The following is a 14,230-nucleotide window of genomic DNA, read 5'->3' as shown; positions in this document are numbered from 1 at the left end:
TAATATTTTAGGGAGCAGGCTAGCAGGTGGGGCCCATTACTTACATCATAGGAGCCTACACAACACAAAACACTGTTGCTGTATGTAAGTTTTATTTTATTCATTTTTATCTTATTTTTTTGAAATGTACATCCAGTTTTTTCCCTTTAATTTTTTTGGGGCCCCCAAGAGAGCTTGTTTAGCTTATACAGTGGTACCTCAGGTTAAGAACTTAATTCATACTGGAAGTCTGTTCTTAACCTGAAACTGTTCTTAACCTGAAGCACCACTTTAGCTAATGGGGCCTCCTGCTGCAGCTGTGCCGCCGTTGCACGATTTCTGTTCTCATCCTGAAGAAAATTCTTAACCTGAGGTAATATTTCTGGGTTAGCGGAGTCTGTAACCTGAAGAATATGCAACCTGAAGCGTATGTAACCCGAGGTACCACTGTATGTAAATCCGGCACTGCAGTCCTGTATAGGGAAGGTTTTTTAAAAAAGAATATTTAATGTTTTTATGTATGTTGGAAGCTGTCCACAGTGACTGGGGCAACCCAGCCAGACGGGCACGGTATAAATAGTAAAAATGTTGCTATGGAATAGGACGTCCCTATTTTCATTGGAGAACTGTTGGAGAGTATGATATGATGCTCTGAGAAGAACATTTTAGTCTGCAAAGCCTATGGTATAAATGCAGCCATGCATTTCCTGGTGAAGGAGGCAAGGCACAGAAGTCTTGCTTTCTAAGAGTGTTTTGATTCATTCCAAATAAGAGGTTCATCCATTTGGATTTTGCTTCAGCCCTGCATTCGTTTTATGCCCTGCCAGTGAAATGGCAGCGGTTGAACTTTATTAGCAGTGAAATTATGGATGTGATATTACAATGCCCTAGGGCAGCCACTCAGAAGCATGACTGTCTAATATTTAATTATATTTAACACACATCCAAATTGCCCTTGAGTTGCAAAAGGATGTAAAAAACTCACCAACACCCACCGTTTCACTTTAACTTGAAAGTAGAAGTATTTTTGATTCCGGCACATGTTTGCTTATGAAAGGTCTCCTTGGCTGAAGTATCATATAAAGATTCTGTAAGTAATTTTATTAGAAAATTATAAGCCCCTGTAAAGAAGGTGTGAAATGAAAATATCAACAGCTGTGCTCATTCGTAAATGCATCATACCCTTTAAACAAAATGCATAGCCAGGAAATCGCACAAGTTCCAGACTTCCAAAAGCAAACAAAAACATCCAGGGGGAAAAGTCATCTTTTCTCTAGAAGTATTAATGCTACTTTAGAACTCCCAGTTTTGAAGACCTAAAAGAAACTGGGTGTGTTGCTAGATTATTGTACAATATCTTTCCAGAGCTACAATATAACAAATAATCTGAAAGGAGAGTTGTCACACATGCAGTGCAAAAAAAAGAGGAAATGTATCAGCAAAAAGATTTGCATAAAATGTGCATATGCTGATTTATATGTATAGATGAAGATTTTGAAATAATCACAATAATTTAAATAATTTAAATATTGTGATTATTAAATATTGCTGGCCAGCCAGGCATTGGCCACAGCCAATGGCTGGGTGATCTGCCTGTCTGTCCAGACTGCTGCTCAGGTGCTAACTTTGAGAGGGCAACTCCCTCAAGGGCCAGTTCTCCATTCTTATGGTGTGTTGCCTTTAAACTGGCCTCAGATTGAACAACCCTTCAAACAGAGTACTGTTCTCCGACATCCTATATACAGGACTTTCTTCTGTAAAGTGGACTCTATGACCAGTTTACCTGAAAGGCTATTAATCTGGGAAACATTTTGTTGTAATATGGATTCTGACCTGACTTCCACTGTGAACCTTTTCTGACGCATGAATGTGCAGCTTGCCTCCCCTATCATAGTATTGATGGAAATCTCCTCTGCACCAATGCAAGATTTTTTTAGACCTAAGCCTAGGGGCAGACCTTTGTGATATGCCGCCCTATGCCTGGGTCCTGGAGCCCTCCTTCCTCCTTCCCGGAGCCCGGTAAGGACTTGCCTGGCTTTGGGAAGGAGGCAGGATAATTCTTATTAGATTTTTCCAAAGTTTCACAAATTGATTTCACATCAAATAATTATATTGTTTCATATATTGACTTCCCACCTTCACATCTGCAGCGTTTGTGAACAAAACCCTTTTCTACTACATTACGTATCAGACTCTTATATCAATTACAAAAAAGACCCTCCAGTACAATTATTTTATCAGCTATTTTCCACTGATCCAATCTCAAATCCTGCCTGCGATTTATAATAATAATAATGATAATATAATTTATTATTTATACCCCACTCATCTGGCTGGGTTTCCCCAGTGACTCTGGTCAGCTCCCAACAGAATATTAAAAAATACAATAAAACACCAAACATTAACAACTTCCCCAATCAGGGTTGCCTTCAGATGTCTTCTAAAAGTCAGGTAGTTGTTTATTTCCTTGACATCTGATGGGAGGGCATTCCACAGGGTGGGAGCCACTACTGAGAAGGCCCTCTGCCTGGTTCCCTGTAACCTCACTTCTCACAGTAAGGGAACCACCAGAAGGCCCTCGGAGCTGGACCTCAGTGTCTGGGCTGAACAATGGGGGTGGAGACGCTTCTTCAGGTCTACTGGGCTGACGCCATTTAGGGCTTTAAAGGTCAGCACCAACACTTTGAATTGTGCTTGAAAATGTACTGGGAGCCAATGTAGATTTCATTTGACTACAATACTTATTACTTAATAGACTATTAATACTTAATAGTCAAGAAAGGCCTCCATTCTTCTATAAAAAGTTCATCATTTCTATCTCTTAATACTGCTGTCGGCTTCGCCATTTCCGCAGCGTCCATTGCTTTCAAATGGACCCTGTCAGAGCTCCCACACCTTGTTCCTGAAGCCAGGCAAGGGCTTCCTGGGCTTTGAGAAGGCACCCTCCTCGGCTGCATGCTTGCTGCGACTGCACTACTTGCACTGCCCTAAATTCACCTCTGATAGAGGTTTAAAGGTAAAGGTACCCCTGACTGTTAGGTCCAGTCGCGGACGACTCTGGGGTTGCGGCGCTCATCTTGCTCTATACGTCGAGGGAGCTGGCGTTTGTCCACAGACAGCTTCCGGGTCATGTGGCCAGCATGACTAAGCCATTTCTGGCAAACCAGAGCAGTGCACGGAAACGCCGTTTACCTTCCCGCCGGAGCGGTACCTATTTGTCTACTTGTACTTCATGCTTTCAAACTGCTAGGTGGGCAGGAGCTGGGACCGAGCAACAGGGGCTCACCCTGTTGCGGGGATTCGAACCACCGACCTTCTGATCGGCAAGCCCTAAGCTCAGTGGTTTAGACCACAGCACCACCCGTTTCCCTCTGCTAAACCTGAGAAATTTTCACTGAGATAATGGAGGGGGAGGGGCACCCAGCTTGGTCAAGGCTCCCAGCAATGGTTCCACTGCCTCTTACTGGGATGAGGAGGAAAAGGGTGGCATGGGGGCATCAGCAACGCCAATCCAGTGCTCCCACTGGTGCTTCCACACTGCTTCAAATTGGTTGCTATTCAATCCCAGCCCCATACCATACCAGTAACTGGTGGTGCTCTTGCCGCCAGTACCCCAGACCAGCCTCCTGCCTCCTCACCCACTGCAGTAAAACCAGGACCCAAAATTTGCTTGTTTATTTATTGAACTGATATACTGCCCTGTACCCGCAGGTCTCGGGGCAATTCACAGGATACAATCGGAATATAAAACCACAAAGTACATAACCAAAATAAAAACAGCAACAGGATGCAATTGGTGTTGATGCAATTGGTTTCCCATGAAGTCAGACTTGTAATCTGTAAGAGGAGCCAAATAGCATTGAGGGTTTTTTCCCCCTTTTTCTTTTTTTAAGTGTATTAGAGCACCTCTCTATTACAGAAAATGGAACCAGGCCACCAATCCGTCTCCTTAATGAACTATACAACAGCTGTTGCACCGAAAAGATTTTTGGTCAAACAAATAGTTTGACAGGCTGCAACAACTGGCAGAAAACAACACAGGTCTTAACTTGGCAGGGAATCTGAGGGCAGGTGATAGCTGACAAAAAAAAGAATGGCAGATGGATTTTCACTCTGGCCGATCCTCATGTGACACAGATTCTCCAGCATCCTTCAACAGCTTGTTGAATGCCGTTCGGCATACTGAAAGCTGGTTTTACTCAATCTTAGCACCTCGTGGCAGATTATTGTAACCTAGAGATACATACCAGAGGTAACGTGCCAGAGACATTTGAAAGATCTGAACTTGGCACACTTTGGGCAAATCAATTTGTTCGGATTCATTCATTCATTCGGCAGGACTTTGTCCTCACATTTGACACTGATAATAAGTGGTAATAAGCTACTTCTTTCACTCAACACAAAATCAGAACAACCGGCTATTTATGGGTGAACACAGCCCTACTCCAGCCAAATTCATAGCATCTGAATTCTACCCCCTAAGAAATGCAGGAAAGCTATTTGAAAATGGGTGGATTCTTTAAAAAAAGGAAAGTCACTGTTCAAGAACCAATAGGCAGCTCAGTATTTATCTTACTGATATTTGAAATTCCATTTGCACTACAAAAACATAAAGTAACTAAAAGAGTTGGAAATAAAACAAGCCAAGAAATGCAGCGCCAAAAAATTAAATAAGAATAGATGCAAAAATGTGAACAGAATACCTCCCCCCAGAATAAAATAACTATATTGAGGGAAAAACATTGTTGAATGGACCCTGGCTTTCTAGATTATCTTTTCATACTACTTTTCATTGGTTTTACCATTCCAAATGCAATAGTGATGAACACCATGACAGTGGCAGTCAAATGTAACTGTTTCAATAAATGATAGGTGATGATGGTGCCTAGGGAGCAGAAAGCATTCTAGATGATACCTACAAGAGATAGAACAATGAAAAGATCTTAGAGCAAACTCATTTAGTTGAATTGCCAGATCATAGCAGATGGTAAGATCTGAAGGGAGACAAGCATAAAGGATTTAAAAGCAATCCTTTTATTCTTTCAGGTTTTAAAGACCCGGCACTGCAGAAAACTCTTGACAAGTACATCGAAACTGTTGCAGTGGCGATGTTTGACAACAATAAAATAAGTCTGTATCGGGCAGATGACATGTAGAGCAGAGATAATGGAAAGCTCTGAAGCCTTTGCAGGTTCCCTTTAAAGTCAGATGGTTGCAAATGCCGCACAGAAATGATATTTTAAAAAACAACAGGTGAGTGGTGTGGCAAAGCATCAAGTGCAATGCTGAAATAGCAACACCTGGCAGGTAAGCCAATAAGCCATATGGAAGAACTAGGTCATTCTCTATTTTATGGCAATTGGCCCCAAGTGTATATTTTCTGGAATTCTACAGTGATGAGTTATTTTAAATCATCTTCTCTAATAGCATGAGTGCCTACCAGTTTAGAATTCAAATGCAGGGCGATCAAAAACAAAGGCTGCGATTTCTACATATTTGGCAGACTCCCTAGTATGGAGAAGGTGCTTGTAAATTAGAAGTATTTTTAAAAGTTTGTAAATTTAAAGTTCTTTTATTAAAAAAGGGAGACAACTGCTTAAATGGCCATGTGCACTTCCAAAACCTGCAAACGTCCAAGACTTATGAAATAGGGACAGGGAAATGGTTAGAGTGACTCGTCTAATTGAAAAAGGAAGCTTTGGAACTCTGTATCTGTTTTCACTGAAACCTTTTGTTTTTCGAAAGGAAGTGGAACATAGTAAATGCCTTTAGCTCAGTTGGTAGAGCAGGTGACATTTAATCTATGGTTACCAGATTTTTTTCAATGAATCCGGGGACTTTTTTATTTTTATTTTTTGAAGCTGAGTAGCAACAGGGAGTCAGCGGTGGGGACGGTGAGGCAAAAGACCCTGGGCCCAAGCACACATGCATATTGTAAAGGTAAAGTGACCCCTGACCATTAGGTCCAGTCGTGACCGACTCTGGGGTTGCGGCGCTCATCTCGCTTTATTGGCCGAGGGAGCTGGCGTACAGCTTCCGGGTCATGTGGCCAGCATGACTAAGCCGCTTCTGGCGAACCAGAGCAGTGCACGGAAAGGCCGTTTACCTTCCCGCCGGAGTGGTACCTATTTATCTACTTGCACTTTGAGGTGCTTTCGAACTGCTAGGTTGGCAGGAGCAGGGACCAAGCAACGGGAGCTCACCCCGTCATGGGGATTCAAACCGCTGATCTTCTGATCAGCAAGTCCTAAGCCCACAGCGCCACCCGCGTCCCTCATGCATATTGTATAAAGGTGCAAAGCCCTTCATTTGCACCCTGTGAAACATAAATGCACAGAGTTGTGGTTTTTTTAAAGTGGGCAACGGCACACTGCCTGCCCGTGACTCCTGAGCCTCCCCCAACCTCCTTCCCCCTTTGTTTTGACAGATCAGGGGAGGCTCGGGAGTCATGGACGGGCGGCTGTTGCCCAGGAGCGGCCAGCCTGGTCGTGCAGTTGGCTCTGGCTGCCTTCAGGAGCTGCTCGCTGCCGTGGCGCAGGAAAAATGGCGGGTGCCATGGCAGCGAGGAGCGAGCAGCTCCTGAAGCCAGCCAGAGCCAACTGCGCTAACAGGCTCCCAAGGCTGAGGCTGTCGCTGCCACGTTTTCCGGGGACAGATTTGCAAATCTGGGGACATTCCGGGGACGGAATTTGTCTGGGGACAGATCTGCTAATCTGGGGACTGTCCCCGGGAACGTCTGGTCACCCTAGGTTAGTGGAAACATGAGCTCCATGCCAGCTGAATGATGTCAGAGAGACAACTCTGCCCAAACCACACACCCACACACCGTGCAGCATGTTGAAAAAAGGATTTGGATTGCTCTGTTAGCGACGGAAGTGGATATGAGATAAAGACTGGAGGGCCCTGGGAAAAAAAAGTATGTTGCCGCTACTCAGCTGCATATTTGACAGCGTTTCATTTTAGTTTCTCAGCACAGTTAAGCATAGTAATTGAAAATGTTCATGCCATCACAGTGCTAATGCAGTTCCATTGTACATCCACATATTTGGCTTGAATACGATTAAATTATTAGCTATAACAGTCTTTCGATGCTGTTTTGAGTGTGGCACTTTAATCCAGAACATAATGCAAATCCTCGACATATTTTGTTGTTGTTGAAAGAAGCAAAAGAAGAAAAAGGGGAAAAAAGATATACACATTCTCATCTCTCAAGGCTAATGCAATTTTCTAATATCCTAAAATTACTAATGTATTGGATTTTTATTTTTCTTAAGAAAAGCTGGCACCTGTTAAACTATTCAGTTTAGAAATCTGTAACAAAAGACGTGTCAAATGAAAGATAGATTAGCGTGGAATGAAAAGCATTTTCTTCCTGCAGAGTCTAAGTAGCAGCATTCCCAAAGTTGCACACAACACTGGATTGTGTAAGGATTATTTGTTCTGTATTCTGTATTTGTATGGGCTAGGGAGAAAAATGGAGCCTAGAGAAAATTAGCAATTTTATGCTAAACTGTATGTAAGTTATCAAGAGATTCCAGCAGAGTTTGAAAAATGCATATATTACAGCACTGCAAATGAATAGAGTCGATATTAGAAAGGGGTTTAGGTATCTGTGTGATTCCAGACAAAACAGAGAGGGGTGTCTAAAGCCTGGATTGCATAACTATATTTACTGCAAACCTGTGTTGGATTAAAAGCACAATCCTATACATTGAATTTAGTGAGATTTACTTCCAGGTAAGTTGCATTAGTAATATTGCTCTGTGTCTATTAAATCTGTATCTGGGGTCTGGCCTGATTTCCCTCATTTTGGGCTAGATTAAAACAATCTGTGACATGAAGATACAGGACTTTCCTGAAAACAAGACATCCGCTGTTATAAATTCTCTGCCCATCTGTGAAGGTTGAAAATCATGTCTAGATCATCATATTTGAGGATCACTCATTTATTTCATTGCACACACCTATACAACAAAATAAGCTTCGTGTGCTGTAATGGTTATCTTGGATGGTTTAAATATGTTTTCCATGCTTGTTCTTACACCTAAATACATTCCAAACACAAATGCACACTTAAGATTCTTCAGCCTACACTTATCATTCACTGACAAACTTTTCTTTTCCCACTCTAAAAGTAAAGTTTTATTCCGCCTTTCCCCATTCCCACAACCATTCACAAGAAATCTACTCATTGACCAAGACTAATCCACATTAGATATAGGCTGCATTTATTTTATTTTTTATTTATTCCCACCTCTTCCCCCCCAGAATTGACCTTTTGTTTGAATGGACACTTTTTCCTCTTTCTATTTGAGGCGTACACTGGGGAATGCAATCAGGAGATTCCTATTGATTGTTCTGAAGCAATTTCGTGCTGGTCATGGTTGTACTGGATTTGCAATCATTCTGAAGAGAGGTGTTATTGACTGCGCCTAGTAATTACCACACTCACATCTCAGCCTGCAATGTGCTCCTTGCTCAGACTGCTATAGTGAGAGGCCTTATTTTTCTAATCAGAGCCAAGGTTAGCGCAGAGTATTGGAAACCAATATTCTCCAACCTTGTTTCAGATCTGGGCCCTACCTTTAACCTCAGCCTGTAACATGAGACTTGCTTATTAACCATATATGCCCATACTTTTCTCTCGTCCACACTCTGCTTCAAGAAAGTGGGCAGTAATGTTACAATGGGATCTATTTTGGGTCGAGGCATCCCTAGACGAAACCTAAGATCAAGCGCATGCGCATGGCACAAAATATATAACATTGTCCTTTTCACAATACTAGAAAAGTTGGGTTTTCTTATGGAACTGGTTGGCAGAAGATAGTCAAAAGAAAGTACTTATTTCCACAGCACATAAGTGAACTTATGGAATTTGCTGCCCCAATTTGTGGTTACCAATATAGATGGGTTTAGAAGGAAAATAGATGAATGCTAGCAATGATGGCTGTTTGGACTCTAGAGTCAATGACTATAATCCCATTGAATTTGAGATATTGGGAAGCAAGAATAGGTGGGGTCCATGTCCATTAATTTCAATGGACCCACTCTGAGTAGGACTAGCATTTGATACAACCCTGTGTCTTTAACAGCTTCATAGCAAGTAAAAATAATAATATAGCAGAGTCAGGTAAAGGTAAAGGGACCCCTGACCATTAGGTCCAGTCACGGACAACTCTGCAGTTGCGGCACTCATCTTGCTTTATCGGCTTCTGGGTCATGTGGCCAGCATGACTAAGCCGCTTCTGGTGAACCAGAGCAGCGCACGGAAACGCCGTTTACCTTCCCGCCGGAGTGGTACCTATTTATCTACTTGCACTTTGATTTGCTTTCGAACTGCTAGGTTGGCAGGAGCAGGGATCAAGCAATGGGAGCTCACCCCGTTGCGGGGATTCGAACCGCCGACCTTCTGATTGGCAAGCCCTAGGCTCTGTGGTTTAACCCACAGCGACACCCATGTCCCTTTTTCAGATTCAGACTAGACCACAAATTCGGATGAGAGTTCAGTACTTCTGATAGTGCACCTGGGACTCTGAACAATTCACTTGTGGTCCAAAGCATCCCTTGCTTTGGAAATCTGAAGCTTTCCAAAGCTCCCCATTGACTAGTCTCCCCATTGATAGTCTCCCCATTGATAGTCTCCCCATTGACTATCATGGGAAAATGGGCTGGTAAGTTGTAAGAGAAGTCCACTCCCACCAAAACTTTGCTGGTCCCAGGTTCTCCATCTTCCCTAAGTGGATTTGTGCCTGAAAGACCAACGGAAAGTATAACTGCATTGTGAAAAGATTGTAAGCACAATTTGTGACTTTACACTACCTCAGTGTCAAGCGTGTCAACTCTAGGGGGCTGAGGTGTCTTCAGCCTCCTCAATACTTGTTGGAAGTGGGTTGGGCCTCTTCAATGTTGGCGGGGCCTGGCGCGCGTTTTGTGTGCACAACATCACACACAACACACATTGCAGCTTCAGCCCCGCCTCCTCCAGAGTGCTCAGCCTTCTACAGAGGATGCAACATCGCACAAGTGTTGTATGTGTGATGTCACACATGCACAATGCACTCTGGGCTCCCTCAATCTTGGTGGCAACATCACACCTCTGTTCAGTACTGTTAAGGAATAAAGTCCAAGCTTCTAATTTCCTGGCTTTTGTGGAACGTGAGCCAAAATGAGATGGCCTTAACTCTGACCTTGAATGGGCAGCTTTAATCACTACACTATTCAATATCCTCTATATATCTGTAACTGGTAGAAATTTACAACAATCCCTCAAGTTCCTTGTATATACTGGAGGGGGTGGGAACCAAGTATTGTTGCTCCATAATTTATTTTAACATAGTTCTAGCAGAGCTGGCCTGTGAGGAAGGCTCCCAATATATTTTTACAGTAAGAGACTATGATTGCACCTATTGTTGCATGTGGGGAGAAGGAGAAAAATAGGTGATACTAATTAGACTGAGAGCAACAGATCAATAAGCAAGAGTTCACTGGGAATCAATTAGGAGATGAATGAACTACTATTCTAAATTATCTGAGCTCTATTTTTCTTCAGATAGTATAGTAGCTTACCACTTTCTTTTCACCTTCAATACACATGCAACAAACTGATACACAATTCTGAGTATGGTTAATCAATTATATGTCCTTTTATGGCCTTTATATTGCAGCAACGACTGGTGTGCAGAAAGGACCAAAAAATATACCAGTCTCAAAACCGCTATGGGTATTTCTCCCCAGATTTGATTTGGGAAATGTACTTGACATTTCCATGTGTATGTGCACATGTATTTCTGGATGAATGCATGCTGTCTAGTTATCAGAAAAAGGTTCCACAGTCTGCTCATTTAATTGCCTGTCTGGTGGTCAGATACCAGTCTTGTTAATCTCTACCTTTGCAGAATAATTAAGACTCTAAAAGAGACTCTTCTGTCTATGACCTAAATATATCCATATAGCTGAGTTAAAGCTCAATCAGGGCTGGCCAGGAATATATCTTCCAATACACTTGAGAGTTGGGATAGATTTCACAGGACAATCAAGGTTGTTGTTGTTGTTGTTGTTGTTTTTAATAGCGCAGAGGAAGCAACAAAATGCTGGATGATTTTGGCTACTGTTGTTACTGTAAAGTGATGAACATAACAACAATCTTTTTTTATACTTAAGCATAATGTTTGTTCTAAAATGCCGCCTGCAACCTCAGCCTAAGCAGTCTCTTCATTTAATTCATCATGCATATGAATTAAAGTGGGGGCAGTGGAGGGCTAGAAAAAGCAGAGACCCGTGACTGTATTACACACCCCTAAATGGACACTAAACATTCCCTTTGATAAAGAGTGTCTCTGAAACCCATTGGGAGCCATATCTCTTGTGCTGCTGTGGAGTTCTTGTTTTTTGGTCTTGACTTTCCTATAGCTGTTCTAGACCATGGGTAGGCAAACTAAGGCCCGGGGGCCGGATCTGGCCCAATTGCCTTCTAAATCTGGCCCGCGGACGGTCCAGGAATCAGCATGTTTTTACATGAGCAGAATGTGCCCTTTAATTTAAAATGCATCTCTGGGTTATTTGTGGTGCCTGCCTCGTGTTTTTACATGAGTAGAATGTGTGCTTTTATTTAAAATGCACCTCTGGCTTCTTTGTGGGGCATAGGAATTGGTTCATTTTCTCTCTCTTCAAAATATAGTCCGGCCCCCCATAAGGTCTGAGGGACAGTGAACCGGCCCCCAGCTGAAAAAGTTTGCTAACCCCTGTTCTAGACCTTCTGTATTTGCATAAGAACTATTCACACTGGTCCACAAATTTGGATGTGTGAACATTTGCTGTATCTGCACATCACATTAAGCCAAACTATGGCTTAGTGTGAACATGCTGGTTCCCAGAGAGTAGGACATAGCTGCTTTACTCCTACCCGGTCTTTCTAGGTCATCCAAACCCAGGATTGTTGTCAACATTTGTCCTCCTTAACCGTCTGTAGTAAGGATTGTACTATGGTTATATGTCACAGTTAAGGAAGAGACCTAAAAGAAACCACACTGTTCTTAAAAAGCATACTACAACTACAGATTTATTAGTCATAAATCAGGACAAAGAAACATGTCATCTCAGAGAGAACAGCGAAAAACAAAAGCAACACACAATGGAAGTTCCCAGCATACTGTGCTGGAATGTAAACAGACATGTGACACACAACAATCCCATGTCTGTTCCTTAAGGTGGAATAAAAATGTCAACAGGCAACTGTGATTTTCTCCTCGGGAGCCAGCATGCTCATATAGTCATGGTAAGCCATAAATTCACATTGTCATGGTGAGCTCCACTGTAGATAGGGTGCGCCAAGGAAGCAAGGACTGTGCCGTTAAATTCAATGCACTGCTGAGCTTTGAACAAGCATTCACTGAAGAGAACAGGGCACTTCCTGGTTACATGGAGCTCGTTGTGTGCAATGAACTGATGTGGAACACGGGAACACTGTGTTTGCTCCTTATAATGTCTAAAATCATCTTTGGTTTGTGTTGACGGCCCAACGCTGGGCTGGATCCAGGTTGCATTTTCTCACATATGCTTGACAAGTCAATGGAAAGAGGCAACAAAAGCAAATTCACAGGCCCTCCAAGTGTCCCTGTTTTCCAGGGGCAGCCCCAGATTTACAGAAGCTGTCCTGGTTTGTGATTTGATCCCAGGTTGTCCTGCTTTTCCTTAAAAGGTAAAGGTAAAGGGACCCCTGACCATTAGGTCCAGTCGTGACTGACTCTGGGGTTGCGGTGCTCATCTCGCTTTATTGGCCGAGGGAGCCGGCATACAGCTTCTGGGTCATGTGGCCAGAATGACTAAGCTGCTTCTGGCAAACCAGAGCAGCGCACGGAAAAGCCATTTACCTTCCCGCCGGAGCGGTTCCTATTTATCTACTTGCACTTTGACGTGCTTTCGAACTGCTAGGTTGGCAGGAGCAGGGACCGAACAACAGGAGCTCACCCCGTTGCGGGGATTCAAACCACCGACCTTCTGATTGACAAGTCCTAGGCTCTGTGGTTTAACTCACAGCGCCACCCGCGTCCCCTCCTGCTTTTCCTTAGGATGCCCCTATTTTCATCAGATAAATGTTGGCGGGTGTGGAGTTATGCAACCCCTGAGCAAAGGAGATAAGTAACCTCACAACCTTTAGAAGACATCTGAAGGCAGCTTTGGCTAAGGAAGTTTTTTCCCCAATGTTTCTTATGTTTTTATATATGTTGGAAGCCTCCCTGAGTGGCTGAGGCAATCCAGTCAGATGGGTGGGGTATAGATAATGAAATGATGACAATGACAACGATTGAATAGATGTTGCTATTTTCATCAAAGAAATGTTGGAGGGTATGACTTCAGACGTGGCCAGCTTTTATTCCTCTCCCTCACAATGGACAACTTATGCATAGTCTTCCCATTCAGGAAAATGCACCTTTTAAAAAGTATCATGTAAGATAACACAACAATTCCTAATAATCAGACCTTTGGGGAAGTGAGAGCTTTATTTACTGCACATCACACTGACAGAAGGCAGCATAGGAGGCTCTCAAAAAAACTGGATAATAAGGCTATGAGAATAATCAAGATTCGAAAAACAGGAGTGGTGTTGTCGTGTCATACCACGCATCCGACACGTATAGACAGAATTTCCCTCCGCCGGTTAGACTTATAGTATAAACATCTAGCTTTAAATGATGGCCTGTGCTGTAAGCTGTAATGAGTGCTTATAGGCCTATCATAGGTTGTACATGAAACTGCGCTCATGTCATTAAAAACTCAACTAGGCAGAAAGCTCAGAATGGAGCCGTTGACAAAAGGAGAGCAGAGAGCTCTGTGGCTTATCCTTAATTAGGTGTTGGCACTGGTTCTTGTCAAACAAGAGGGAAGAAGTGTAGGCGGAAGCGCATTGGTGCAAATACACAGCGCCAGTCGCAGCTGGAGGTAATACAAAGTGCATTCAAGCTGACATTGAAAGGGATTTAGGTAGATACACATGGTAAGAAAAAAAGGAGAGAGAGAGAGAACGATAGCAATGGAAGCTTTGGATGAATTGCAACTGAGTGCACCTTTACTCCAGCTTATCAGTCTCTCGACAGCAACAAACCAACTTTCCAAGTGCGTTTCTCTTCTTGGTGTTCCAGATTAAAGGTCAAAGGAAGTCAGATTTATATGTCCTCTCGCTCTCCATGCAGCACACATCTTGGCCTCATTGGTATGCTAGGGATGCCAGCCTCCACTCCCGGAATACAAAGGC

The sequence above is a fragment of the Podarcis bocagei genome (assembly GCF_964188305.1).
Source record: "Podarcis bocagei genome assembly, chromosome: 11".
Taxonomy (NCBI): Eukaryota; Metazoa; Chordata; class Lepidosauria; order Squamata; family Lacertidae; genus Podarcis; species Podarcis bocagei.
This window is presented reverse-complemented; position numbering follows the sequence as displayed.